General features: G+C 42.2%; 1 protein-coding gene across 5 annotated transcripts in view; it reads left to right on the plus strand.

Moving 5' to 3' along the window:
* Positions 1 to 12,093, plus strand: part of SGCD (sarcoglycan delta) — a 1,036,820-nt gene that overhangs the window by 495,553 nt on the left and 529,174 nt on the right. Inside the window, exon 1 of one of the 5 annotated variants that reach the window (XM_068278314.1) lies at positions 7,309 to 7,328. The exons of the other annotated variants lie outside the window; for them this stretch is intronic. The gene's annotated coding sequence lies outside the window, so the exon portion shown is untranslated. Of the gene's footprint in view, positions 1 to 7,308; positions 7,329 to 12,093 lie in introns of those variants that run through there. 5 annotated transcript variants of the gene reach the window in all.

Consider the following 12,093-nt stretch of genomic DNA (forward strand, 5'->3'; position numbering starts at 1 on the left):
GTGGAAGTGACATGATGAGATAGACATGGGTATGTACAGTGCCTAGCTCACAAATAACTATGCTGTGTTCCTTTTTTTTCTTTCTCTGCCTGAAAGAGTTAAATATCAGGTATGTACAGTAAGTGGCTGACTCAGTCCTGACTCAGACAGGAAGTGACTACAGTGTGACCCTTACTGATAAGAAATTCCAACGATAAAATACTTTCCTAGTAGAAAATGGCTTCTGAGAGCAGGGAAGAGATAAAAAGGGGAATTTCTTATCAGTGAGGGTCACACTGTAGTCACTTCCTGTCTGAGTCCGGACTAAGTCAGCCACTTACATACCTGATATTTAACTCTTTCAGGCAGAGAAAGAAAATTAGGAACACAGCCTAGTTATTTGTGTGCTTGGCACTGTACATACACGTCTATCTCATCATGTCACATGTCACTTCGGGTATCCTTTAAAAGGCATTTTACTGACAATTTTGAAAATATCACCTTGGAGAAAACTAAGGAGAAAAGGTTAAAGAGGACCTGTATCTAAAAAAATGCCCCTGGGGGAAGCCTCTAGAACCTATTGAGGCTTCCCCTGTTCTCCTCCGTTCCACAGAGGCAGCGGTCGAGCGCCCTGGACAGCGGGGATGTAAATATTTACCTTCCCGGCTCCAGCACAGGTGCAATAGCGGCATTCAACTCGGAAATAGCCGATCCCAGTCAGGTTCACTCACATGCGCAGGCGTAAGTCTCCTGTGCCTAGACAGTAGCGCGAACCCGACAGAGATCGTCTATTTCAGAGCAGAGAGCCGCAACAGCGCCCCCGCTGGAGCCAGAAAAGATAAATATTGCACAGCCTGACAAATTGTCGGCTGTGCATTCAGTGGGCCGCAGCAAGACCGCCGTGGGACACAGGAGGACGGGGAAGCCACAATAGGATCCAGAGAATTCCCCCTACCGAGGTGAGTGCCCCCCAGGGGAACCTTTTTTCAATACAGAGTCTCTTTAATTGCATATGGGCCCTGAAGTGAGCGGGATATGGAGGCTGACATGTTTATTTCCTTTGCACACATAGCAGAAACGCTAGCTTTGCGGAAAATGCTGCGTTTTTGCTGCTGATGGAAGTCTATGGGCCGCCGGAAAAAACGCATATCAAAAACGCACATACGTTTCGTATGTGTGCGTTTTTAAAAATGTTGGTTTTGTTGCATGATGTGTAAAAACGTATCAAAAAACTCACATAATAAAAGTCAATGGAAACGCAATGGTATGCGTTTTTTATGCGTTTTTCATGCCTTTTTATATGCATTTTTTTATTTGTTTTGTGATGTATCTCCGCTTCCTGTTGTCTTCCTAGTTATTTGCATAAAACGCAATTGTATAAAACATGAAAAATGCATACAAAACGCATATGCGTTTTGTATATGTGAACCGCAAATGCATTAAAATGCCCAAAACACTTCGAAAATGCATCTGCGTTAAAAAATGCTAACAAAAACGCACACAAAAAAACCTGCACATGACATAAAACCTTTTATATGTGTACACCCACCCTTAAAGTGAATGGGAACCGCATTTAAAAAAATGAGAAAGATACTTACCCAAGGAGAGGGAAGGCTCTGGGTCCTATAGAGCCTTCCCGCTCCTCTCCTGGTCCTCTCGTTCCAGTGCTGGCTAAATTAGTCAAATACTGCTTTACCCATCCGAAGGAGGCATCAGAAGTCTTCAGGGAGCCCGAGTGCTCCCTGAAGAGGGGGGGGGGAGCCAGCACAGGATAGAGAGCACCGAGAGAGGAGAGGGAAGGCTCTATGTGACCCAGAGCCTTCCCTCTCCTTAGGTAAGTATTTGCCTGTAGAATCCCCAGGTAAGTATTTTTTTGTTTTGTTTTTTTAACTCCACAGAACTCCTTTAACTTAGATTTTCGAACAAAAATGCTAATCGAAAATACGTTTTGTTGTTTTTCACAGCAAAAATATTGTTTTTTTTTTTATTTGCAGATTTTTTTGTGGTACAAATATCGTTTTCCACATTTACGCATTTTTCACTGTGAAATATCGAGCATTTGCATTTTTGTAAAAAAGCAAAGATATAAATTATATTCCTGATAATTTTCTCACAATTAAAAAATAGCATTTTCGATGCGACAATGACTTTGGCGAAAATTCACAAGCAGTAGCCCCTTACGGTAAATGGTTAATCATCCTGTTCTTTGAAACCTAATGCCTGAAGATGTGGACAGGCATTATTATTATTATAGCACAATTTCCAGAGATAATGTACTCCTGTATCCAGGTTGATCTATAAGTACACGGTACTCTGGGAATAAACACGGGACGCTGCAAGCACTGCAATGATATGACTGCTTGATGTGATAATGATAATACAGAGGTCTATATCATAGAGGAGGACCCGGCTCCCGCACTTCATATGTATCCATACAGGGAGACTATAAATAAGCATTAAACACACAGGGCTGGTGTGAGCTCAGCACAATGCTGGGTAATTGCAGTCGCCCCAAGCACTCCTTACCAACCGCATCTGTACAAGGGGGAAATTACCTTTTTTTGTGTAGAGGAAGAAAAAAAAAATTGCTATTATTATTTTTTTATTATTATTTAGTATTTATATAGCGCCAACATCTTCCGCAGCACTGTACGAAGTATTTTGTTTTTATCACTTAAAGGGGCACTATGGCAAAACAATTTAAAATTTTAAATATGTGCAAACATACAAATAAGAAGTACGTTTTTTCCAGAGTAAAATGAGCCATAAATTACTTTTCTCCTATGTTGATGTCACAGTAGGCAGTAGCAATCTGACAGAAGTAACAGGTTTTGGACTGGTCCATCTCTTCATAGGGGATTCTCAGGGATTTATTTTTTTCAAAAGCACTTAGTGAATGGCAGTTGCTCTGGCAAAAAAACTGTGTAGGGAGCAGGGAAGCTGGCCAGCATCAATGTTTAAATCCTTTTTAGGGAATATCTTTATAAAGAATAAAAGCCTTGCTGAGAATCCCCTATGAAGAGATGGACTAATCCAAAACCTGTCATTTTTGTCAGATTTCTACTACCTACTGTAAGTGACAGCAACATAGGAGAAAAGTAATTTATCACTCATTTTGCTCTGGAAAAAAACACATTTTTTAAATAAAAACAGGATAGACTTTAGTGTCTCTTTAAAGAGACACTAAAGCGAGAATAAATCTCGCTTCAGAGCTTATATTCAGCAGGGGCATGTGTGCCCCTGCTACAACGCAGCTATCCTGCGGCTAAACGGGGGTCCCTGACCCCCCAACAATCCCCCCCCCCCTGCAAAATCTACGACCAACTTGATTTTGCTGCTGTTGAGGCATGGCTAACGGCTGCAGCCCTGCCTCTCAGCGCCGTCTATCAGCGGCGCATCGCCACCTCTCCCCTGCCCCTCTCAGTGAAGGAAGACTAAGAGGGGCGCGGGAGAGGCGGAGATACGCGCTGACAGATGCGCGTGAGGCAGGGCTGCGGCCATTAGCCATGCCTCAATGCGGAAGTGAACTGCACGGAGGGGATTTGGGAGGTAAGGGACCCCTGTTTAGCCGCGGGATAGCGGCATTTTAGCAGGGACACACATGGACACACTTTAATGAGGAACTTTAACCCAGGATTAAACTTCACCCCAGTCAGTAGCTGATACCCCCTTTCCCACGAGAAATCTTTACCATTCCTCGAATAGATCATCAGGGGAGTCTGTATGGCCGATATTGTGGAAAAACTCCTCCCACAGTGTGATATCAGGGCCATGGCTCTGACAGTTTGCAGTCTGTAAACCTTGTTGCATTGTGGGAAATACTGGCTTTTTCCAACTGCCTAGCAAGAAATCTCCCTCTGTGCATAGAACGCTGTTAGGTTTTGTTCACATCTAAAATCTCAATCACTGAGGCCAGCTCTTTGCGATTTTGTGAGTGATTTTTTTAGCGCGTTACCTGAGTGATACCTTTTTTTGTAAAGCTCTTTTCTAAGCGCTTTTGCAGAGCGATTTGTTTGTTCACTTCCTGACACAAGCCAGGAAGTGAACTCTTTGACCCGGAAAATAATAAATACAATGTATTTATTCTTAAAAGTGCTTAGGAAATCGCTATAGAAAGCGCTTTTTCAAGCGTTTTGTGATTTCCCTATACCTTCCATTGAGGCAAATCGCCCAAAAATGGTACAGGCAGCGCTTTGCTGAGTGGATCGGAATTGAACCGCTCACAATTGAACACTCTCATAGGGAAAAATTGCACAAGTGCTTTTAGGGAAATTTTGAAAATCGCCGGCGCTTAAATAAAGGCGGAAACCCTAGGTGTGAAGAAGCTCTCAATGAACATTCCTCACATATCACCTGGCAGGACTATAGATGTTACCACAAGTGATACATTTCAGAATGTAAATCGGGGAGAGGACAGATTTTACAATGGGCAAACACTGACTAAATAAATGAATTTATAAATGAATATTCATTGTGATATTTTCACTACAGTTCCTCTTTAAAGCGGACCTGAACTCAGAACTTCCTCTCTGCTCTAAAAGATAAACAACAGCATAATAACCTTTAAAGAAATTTTTTTTGTTACAGCTGATAGAAATCCTGCAATAAATCTGCAGTGTGTCTACTTCCTGCTTTCACGGAAGCAGACATACGGTTAACATCCTGTGTTTACAAATTAGCTGCTATGCCAAGGCAGCCAGCTGACACACCTGAGAGATCAAATGAAGTCACAGCTTAGGGGTAATTAGACAGGCTAAACTCTCTAAAAACGAACAGGGTGTATTTCTCTATGTTTTCATTCTGTCCTGTACAAGAGTTATGGTCCACTTTAACCATAACTGTTAAAGGACAACCGATGTGACATGATGAGATAGACATGTGTATGTACAGTGCCTAGCACACTAATAACTATGCTTTGTTCTTTTTTTTTTTTTTTCTTTCTCTGCCTGAAAGAGTTACTCATTAGGTATGAAAGTGACAGTTTCTGTCCGGGTCGGACTGGGTAAGACTATAGCTTAACCATCACTGATAAGTAATTACAGCCATAAAACACTTTCCTGTCAGTAAACGGCTTCTGAAAGCAGAAAATAGATAAAAAAGGGTCAATAATTCATAGATTTAAGCTCTGGCATAATGGAGGTGTCACTGAGCAGAGACAATGAAACAGTAAAAACTTAAAAACTAGATTCAAATATAAAGTAAAACTGTGGGATAGCTAAAAAAGTCATTTTTAGAAGGAGGATAGATACAATTGTTTTACTCATCAGTTTATTTTAACCTCGGATGTCCTAAAGGATTCCCGAAGTGACATGTGACATGATGAGATAGACATGCGTATGTACAGTACCAAGCACACTAATAACTATGCTGTGTTCCTTTTTTTCTTTCTCTGCCTGAAAGAGTTAAATATCAAGTATGTAAGTGGCTGACTCAGTGTGACCCTCACTGATAAGAAATTCCAACTATAAAACACTTTCCTAGCAGAAAATGGCTTCTGAGAGCAAGAAAAAGATAAAAAGGGGAATTTCTTATTAGTGAGGGTCACACTGTAGTCACTTCCTGTCTGAGTCAGGACTGAGTCAGCCACTTACATACCTGATATGTAACTCTTTCAGCCAGAGAAAGAAAAAAAAAATGAACACAGCCTAGTTATTTGTGTGCTAGGCACTGTACATACACATTTCTATCTCATCATGTCACATGTCACCTCGGGTATCCTTTAAGCAGATATTTCACAGTCATGTGTTGCCATTTTTATGGTGGTCTCCTCTCCCTGCTCCTCGAAGGGTTACTGTGGCTGTTTTCTTGTAGCTTTGCTATATTTGGCTGAGCACAGGTCACGATAATGCTTTCAGTTCCCCTGATTCCCAGGATGTAAGAGTTAGGTGCATAATGAAAGCAGACAGTACATTAAAATGCTGCCACTAGGCACTAATGGGCGAGTTTATCAAAATTAACATGTTTGTTTGAAACAACGAGGTCTAAAATAGATCTGTGCCTTTGCCATAGGCTGGTTATTATTACAGCCGCGAATTACAGGAAGGCTACCGGACCTCAGCGATAAAAGCACAGTGCTAAAACAAGACTGCGCTAATCACGACTTTTATGTATAAAGGCCGCACTAAACCAACCAGTTACTGCTGGAAAGAGAGAGTAACTCTAAAGATCAACTTTTATAAAGACTTGTTTCTCTCTGTCTCACACACAGACAGACCCGGGAGCTGAGACATCACCAGTGGCGTAGCTAAGGAGCTGTGGGCCCCGATGCAAGTTTTACATGGGGCCCCCCAAGCACTCTATACATAACAATTGATACTGGGGCACCAAAACCTGCCAATGGCAACTACAGTGTCAGAGGTGCAAGAAGGGGATGGGGAACAGCTTGTTAATGATTACCAATGTTAAAAGTATCTATAGAAGTGATTATTATGAGCACAGTACCAATAGGGAGCTAATACTGTAGTTGTGGGAGGGCCCCTCTGGCCCAAGGGCCCCGATGCGGTCGCTACTTCTGCACCCCCTATTGCTACGCCCCTGGACATCACCATGACAACCTGGCAATTGTCATCTTTTATACTTCAAGGATTTTTTTCAAATTCATCCTGTAAACTAACCGAAGGTTGTAAATATGCAGGGGCCCAGATGCACCAGTGGGCGGTGGCTCAATGTGGGTGGTGTAGTATTGAAGGAGGTGGCTTAGTGTAAGCAGTATCGTTTTTAAAGGGAACCTGTACTGAGTAAAATTATTTAAAATAAACACACGAGGTAACTTCAAATGAACATTACATAGTTACCTTGCCATCAGTTCCTCTCAGACGCTCACCATTTTGTTCTGACAATGATCCCTTCCAATTCTGACAACATATTGTCAGAACTGAAATATATCAGTTGCTGTCAGTTATAGCTGAGAGGAGAACTGATGTGCCAAGTAATGTTCATGTTTCCCTATGGCTCAAGTGGGCGATGTTACAGTTTAACAGTGTGCTGACCAGGAAGCTGTTCTGGGGTAATTGCCATTTTCAAAATAGAGGATGGAGAATTCCATTGATCACAGTGGACAATCAGGACGCGGGAAAGGAGAAAGAGATTGAGGAGTAAACTACACGGGGGTAAGTATGACTTATGTATGTTTATTTTGACTTTTCATTTTCAGTTCAGGTTTTCTTTAACGGCAGCTTAATTTGGGCGGTACAGTTGTGGGCTGCAGCTTAGTGTGGTGGGTTGCTAAGTGAGGGTGATGCCGTTGTGGGAGGTGGCTTAATTTGGGCGACACAGTTGTGAGGGGCAGTTTAGTGTGGGTGGTACAGTTGTGAGCTGCAGCTAAGGCCCTGTTTACACTTAATTAGTTGGTACGCGTTTTTTTTTTCTTCTTCTCCTCCATAGCAGTGCAATGTGAAAAAGATTTCAGTTAAAATGCGTTAACGTTGCCATGGGAAAACATGGGCATTACTTTAAAAATCAGTTGTCCTTTCAGTTATGACTGAGCAACAACAGATTAGGTGTAAATGGGGCCTAAGGGCCTGTTTCCACTACACGCAGATTCTGGATTCAGAAAAACTGACTGCAATGAATGCCTATGGGCCTGTTTCCACTAAACGCAATTTCCCCATGCAGATTTCGCATAGGCATTCATTGGAGTCAGTTTTCTGCATCCAGAATCCACGTGTAGTGGAAATAGGCCCTTAGTGTGGGCAGTACAGTTGTGGGTGGTAGCTTAGTGTGGGCGGTACAGTTGTGAGCTGCTGCTTAGTGTGGGTGGTACAGTTGTGGGATGCAGCTAAATGTGGGTGATACAGTTGTAGGCTGCAGCTAAGTGTGGGCGGTACAGTTGTGGGCAGAAGCTTAGTGTGGGCGGTACAGTTGTGAGCAGCAGTTTAATGTGGGCGGTACAGTTGTGGACGTCAGCTTAGTGTGGGCAGTACAGTTGTGGGTGATAGCTTGGTGTGGGCGGTACAGTTGTGGACGATAGCTTGATGTGGGCGGCACAGTTGTGGGCAGCAGCTTAATGTGGGTGGTACAGTTGTGGGCAGCAGCTTAATGTGGGTGGTACAGTTGTGGACGTCAGCTTAGTGTGGGCAGTACAGTTGTGGGTGATAGCTTGGTGTGGGAGGTACAGTTGTGAGTAGCAGCTTAATGTGGGCGGTACAGTTGTGGACATCAGCTTAGTGTGGGCAGTACAGTTGTGGGTGATAGCTTGGTGTGGGCGGTACAGTTGTGGGCAGCAGCTTAAAGGGGAACTTCAGCCTAAACAAACATACTGTTATTAAGTTACATTAGTTATGTTAATTAGAATAGATAGGTAATATGGTCTTTTTCCCACACTGTGTTAAAAGAACAGGCAAATGTTTGTGATTCATGGGGGCTGCCATCTTTGTCATGGGGGCAGCCATCTTTTTGGTTGAAAGGAGGTGACAGGGAGCAGGAGACACAGTTCCAACTGTCCTGTGTCCTGATAACCCCTCCCAGCTGCACACACTAGGCTTCAAATGTCAAATTCAAAATGTAAAAAAAAAAATTGCACCAAAACAGCAGAACGAGAACAAAAACATCAGAAATCCCATCATGCTTTGCACAGCATAAGATGAAAACTGCCCGGGCAGTTTTCTTCTGTGCAGCTAAAAATGAGGCTTGTATAAGAGAAACAAAGTTCTGATGCTGTGAAACTGTTAAAGAAACACCAGGACTTTTCAGTGCTGCTGAGTCGATTTTTAGTCTGGAGGTTCACTTTAATGTGGGTGGTACAGTTATGGGCGTCAGCTTAGTGTGGGCAGTACAGTTGTAGACGATAGCTTGGTGTGGGCAGTACAGTTGTGGGAGACAGTTTAGTGTGGGCGCCGGCTTAGTGCGGCAGTTGTTTTGTGCACACTGCGTGCATGATTATTTTGAGAATCGGGGGTTCCTGGTAGGCACAGAGGGAGGATGCCAACAGCTGGCTGTGGCCCCCAACGACACTGACTTTAATTCACAAGCTGCTGTTCAGTAAAAAAAATAAGGTCAGCAAAATACCACATTCTGTATTTTAGATTTTTTGTGGGCAATTCATAAAGATTTTCACAGGAGTGGTACAAGTTTGGTAATTTACCAAAAAACATCTGTGACGGGTGGTAACAGTTGCATGCTATTCTTCCACTGACCGCATTACAATAGTAAAAAGCATCCCCAGAATCCCTCTAGCTGTACAAGTTAGAATAATGTTTGTTCTACTCCCTCTGAATGTGTATTAGCCGTTATTAACATTTTATTTAATAGCCACAGTTTATATGAAAGTCTAAGAGAAACATCAAACATACCATGCTTAGATTTCCCCACTAGCTACTCTGCATCTTTAAACAGGAACCTAAAGGGTTAAACCTCTGAAGGAGGGGAAATCTCTTTTGTGCCGCTCTCTCCTCTGCTGCCTGGTTGGTGCAGCCGCTTGTTCCTCCCAATAAGGTGTCGCAGCCTATAAGAGGGAGTTACAGGAGAGAGAGGCTGCTCCTATTGGCTTCCAGCTCCTGTCTGTCATGGTCTAAAATGGGATATCGCACTCTGAAGGCATGCAGAAGCTGGTTTTTAACATAAAAGAGCTGCCGGTAATTACCGAACTTGTTATGGCCCGTTCTTTCATCGCCAAAGAGCTAGTGCTTTTTTAAAGCGCTAGCACAATTGTAACCCTATGGCAGTGATCTCGGTGTGTTTCCTGCAGCATTTTGCCGCGATTCTCAAACAATCGCAGTACAGTGCTTAGAAGTGCTGATCACGATCGCTCAGAATCGTGGGAGTATATGCGCTAGTCGCGGAAAAATCACCCGCTAAGCGCTACCGTTTTTGCGCTTTTAAGTGTGTATGGGCCCTTACTGGGCTTTTCTGCATGGTCTAATCTTTATGAATTAAAGGGGCACTACAGCGAAAAACTGTAACATTTAAAATATGTGCAAACATATACAAATAAAAAGTACATTTTTTCCAGAGTAAAATGAGCCATAAATTACTTTTCTCCTATGTTGCTGTCACTTACAGTAGGCAGTAGAAATCTGACAGAAGCAACAGGTTTTGGACTAGTCCATCTCTTCATAGGGGATTCTCAGCAAGGCTTTTATTCTTTATAAAGATATTCCCTAAAAAGGATTTAAACAATGATGCTGGCCAGCTTCCCTGCTCCCTGCACAGTTTTTTAGCAGTTGGACAGAGCAACTGCCATTCACTAACTGCTTTTGAAAAGAAATATATCCCTGTGAATCCCCTATAAAAAGATGGACTAGTCCAAAACCTGTCACTTCTGTCAGATTTCTACTACATACTGTAAGTGACAGCAACATAGGAGAAAAGTAATTTATGGCTCATTTTACTCTGGGAAAAAAAATGTACTTCTTATTTGTATATGTTTGCACATATTTTACAGTTTTTCGCTGTAGTGCCCCTTTAACATTTTACAGACATGTTGAGGTAATTACCTCACTGCTCGGTAATTTTAGCTTGCCATGCAGTAACAACCTTTATGAATTGACATTTTCCTAAATGCTCGGTAAAATCAGCTGTTTTTTTTTCTTCATTACCAAATGCGGTAATGCTTTCTGAATTGAAGCCACTGTATATTAAACCTGTTTATTCGATCAGCGGACCCACATATGGAATGTGTATACAGAGCGAGCTGGTGGCATAGCTACCTTTTCTCTTTGCAGGCAGAATACAGTATCTCACTAAAGTAAGTACAGCCCTCACATTTTTTGCAAATATTTTATATTTATTTATTGTATTTATAAAGCACCAACATATTACGCAGCACTGGACATTAGTTAAAGGATACCCAAGGTGACATGTGACATGATGAGATAGACATGGGTATGTACAGTGCCTAGCACACAAATAACTATGATGTGTTCCTTTTTTTTCTTTCTCTGCCTGAAAGAGTTAAACATCAGGTATGCAAGTGACAGTTTCTGCCCAAGTTGGGACCGGGTCGGACTATAGCATAACCCTCATTGATAAGTAATTACAGCCATTAAACACTTTCCTGTCAGTACATGGATTCTGAGAGCAGGAAAGAGATAAAAATGTTCAATAATTCATAGATTTGAGCTCTGGCATACTTCAATGAAGGTGTCATTGAGCAGAGACAATGAAACAGTAAAAACTTAAAAACTAGATTTATATAAAATAAAACTGTGGGATAACTAAAAAAAAGTCATTTTTTTTTAGAGGAGGAGGATAGATACAATTGTTTTTCTCATCAGTGTATCTTCACTTCGGATGTCCTTTAAGGTTACAGACAATATTTAGGGGTGACATGATATCTTTTCACGGGACAACACTGAAGATGTGACACTGTGATACAATTTAAAGAGGAACTCCAGTGAAAATAATGTAATGAACAAAAGAGCTTCATTTTTACAATAATTATGTATAAATGATTTCGTCCGTGTTTGTCCATTGTAAAATCTTTCCTCTCCCTGATTTACTTTATGACATTTATCACATGGCGACATCTTTACTGCTGGCAGGTGATGTCAGTGGAAGTAGCTGCTGCTTGCATTTTGGCAGTTGGAAACAGCTGTTATTTCCCACAATGCAACAAGGCTCCCACAGTGTGATGTCAGCACCATGGTCCTGACATCACACTGTGGGAGGATTTTTTCAACACAATACCAGCCATACAGAGCCCCCTGATGATACGTTTGAGAAAAGATTTCTCATGGGAAATGGGGTATCAGCTATTGATTGGGATGAAGTTCAATTCTACGTTACAGTTTATCTTTAACTAGTCAGTATACAGCTTGTATAACAGTGTAAATTTGCTTTCCCATCACAATAACTCAACACACAGCCTAAAAGTAAGCCTGAAGGGGAATGAAGGTGTAATGCCTGGGGGGGGGGGGGGGGGGGGGTATACTTTCTGACCACCCAGAGCAACAAGGCTTGAAGCTGAATAATGGAAGAGGCTGCACAGGTTGCCCAGCACAACTGCAGCTCTGGGCTTCCGATATTGCTACAAATAAGACACGATGGCAGCGCAGTGCGATGTTGTGCTGCCTATGGTCTGAGTAAACAGACAAAGAACGAACAGACAGACTGACTGACTGACTGACTGACTGTTGCCCAGGGCGGATGCTAGGCCTGAAAGATAAATCGAATTTA

This window comes from Hyperolius riggenbachi, chromosome 3 (assembly GCF_040937935.1).
Source record: "Hyperolius riggenbachi isolate aHypRig1 chromosome 3, aHypRig1.pri, whole genome shotgun sequence".
NCBI lineage: Eukaryota > Metazoa > Chordata > Amphibia > Anura > Hyperoliidae > Hyperolius > Hyperolius riggenbachi.